Here is a 2429-nt window from a genome sequence, read left to right on the forward strand (position 1 = left end):
ACATGGCTGCTGCCCCTTCCTCCTGGTGAGGCCTGAATTGCTATCACAGACTGTGAATGTAGCACCAAGGGCCCTGCCCTTCAGATGGTCTTCAGATCTGCGCAGGCTAGTTGGGAGCACCCTGCCTCAGTCCCATGCAGCACTGGGACAAAACAGAGCAGGCTCCCTGAGAGTCCCCCTGGCTCCTTTGCCTCCTGTCTATGGGGATGCCTGGCCTGAGACAGCTGGGCTGTCTCTCAAGAGCCGTCTCTGAGACAAAAAAGAATGTAGACTCAGATCACTAGAGAAATTATCAAAAACAGTTTTCTTCTCACAGACGTACTTTCTGGACATGGCAGTTCACTAAATCTTGGGCAAAAGTATATCATTTCTTCGGCTGTCAGTGCTGCATCTCACATCCTTGAACCCCGTTCTTGCAAAATCTTGGTCTCCTCACTGGGCTCACTGGTTGTGCCATATGGGGTGTTGGGCAGCTTTTTGGAAACCACACGGAGGAGCTCGGCCATGTCTTCATTCCCATAGTTGTAAGAGGAGCCGATCCTGACCAGCTGCTCAAATTTCCAGCCACCAGGTATGGTGGACACCATCTGTGTGAACCCCTCCTCCTGACACTTAACACAGGGTATACACGCTTCATGGGCACCTGTGATGTTTTGCTGTCTCCTTCTCTAATTTTGTCCTTTACAAGTTTTATGAGTGAGGTGATGTAAAATTCTACGTCTTCCCACACTCCTTCCTCAGCGAGGTCTTTTTTAAGGACCAGCTTCTCATGTCTCAAGGAGTTCAACACAGCTCCAAGGTCCCTGGGATCCTGTCAAATAAGTAGCCACCACTTCCACCCCAGGGCCAGAGTCCAGGGAGAAAAAGTAAATCTGCAGCCTAGTCAGGGGTCTGGGGGACCTCCTCCTCCACCACTGGAGGTGGGAGGAGTGAGCAAAGGGCGCCCCTGGCACAGCTACAGGGGTCCGTGTGACAGCAGTGGGCGCCAGGGTGCAGTGCTGTCCTGTGGCCCAGGCGCGGGCGGGGCCCCTGGCAGGCCTGCGCAGCCCTCACCTTGTCTGAGTCCAGGTCAGTGTAGGCCTACCACAAGAGGTACAGGAAGGACTTCAGTCCCGGAACAGTGTCCGCTGGGGGGTGCGGAAGTAAGTGACACTGACATTGAGCCCATTGAGCAGGACCCCCTGGGACATGCTGCCAGAGCCCTAATCCAGGGCGCCTGCTGAGCCCTGCTCTTCTGCAGCAGCATAGGCCAACTCTCAGTCCTGCCCCATGGCCTCCTAAGGCTGCTGGCAGAAGCTCTGAGAGATTCTCCACAAGGATCTCAGCAAGCCCTGCTACAGTGCTGATTTTTTTTTTGAAAAGGTAACTGGCTCTGGATGTTGTGTGAACTTTCTAGAGGGGGACCCTTAGAAGATTGTCACTGGGTGATAGACAATAGTGGCCTAGACTCATCTACTTAGATGGAGAAGACATGTTATGCTTTAGATTCCTTGTAAGCAGCCAAGTAGAGACTTTGAGAAGGTGATCAAAATAGAGATCTAGAACTTTGCTGGATTTTGTTAGAGAAGAAGATATAATTTTGGAAGTTATCAATGTATAGATGTATTAAAAACCTGGGATTGATTATGATCTGAAAGTGAATGTAAATAGAAAAGAGAGCCCTAGAACTCAATGAAGGGTTCTTAGTATTCTGTGAATAATCTCAAAGATCCCTCTTTCTATCAACAATAACAGTCATTGATGATCATTGTCTAGATTCATTAATTCATTAGTTTTTAAAATGGTGGTAATCTAATTCTATCATTCTTTGTTCAATTTATTAACTAGAATCTTCTATAAGAAGAAAACTCATGTGGGTGCCCTGCTGCTTACCTTTAATTCCAGGGGGCTGAGGCAGGAGGCATGAGAGTTGAAGGCCAGTGTCAGCAATCTAGCAAGACCTTCAGCAACTTAGTGAGCTTCTATCTCAGAAAAAAAAAAAGGGTTTGGGATATGGCTTAGCAGTAAAGTGCCCGAGTTCAAAGTCCAGTTGAGAGAGAGAGAGAGAACTTAAAAGACTAATCCAGTAAAAACTTGCTTTTGGTTAGGGAATGATCCAACCAGGCTGCTGCTGATGTCTTTAGGATCCTGGACTCTCTCCATAAGCACTAACCTACTTCTACTTTGCAGTTCTATACTCCTCTGGGTCTTTAAATCTTATCTATAAAATTGGTGAATGAAAAAAGAGAATGGAGGAATACATGTGGCAGAACTCTGCAGGCTAGACCCGGAAGCTACTTTTTGCTGCCTATATTCCCTTGGCTATAACAGTCAACTGGCTGCAGCTAACTGCAAGTGAGATCAGGAAATGAAGGTCAGTTGTATGAGGAAAGTGGAAATACTTTGGCAAATAGTTACAATTTAGGATTATAACCTGTGATAGAAGCTAT

General features: G+C 47.3%; 1 pseudogene; it reads right to left on the reverse strand.

The window, feature by feature from the left end:
• Positions 1 to 392: 392 nt before the first annotated feature.
• On the reverse strand, positions 393 to 2142 carry LOC101978460 (BTB/POZ domain-containing protein KCTD5-like; annotated as a pseudogene).
• Positions 2143 to 2429: the final 287 nt, after the last annotated feature.

Source organism: Ictidomys tridecemlineatus, chromosome 11 (genome assembly GCF_052094955.1).
Source record: "Ictidomys tridecemlineatus isolate mIctTri1 chromosome 11, mIctTri1.hap1, whole genome shotgun sequence".
Classification (NCBI taxonomy): Eukaryota; Metazoa; Chordata; class Mammalia; order Rodentia; family Sciuridae; genus Ictidomys; species Ictidomys tridecemlineatus.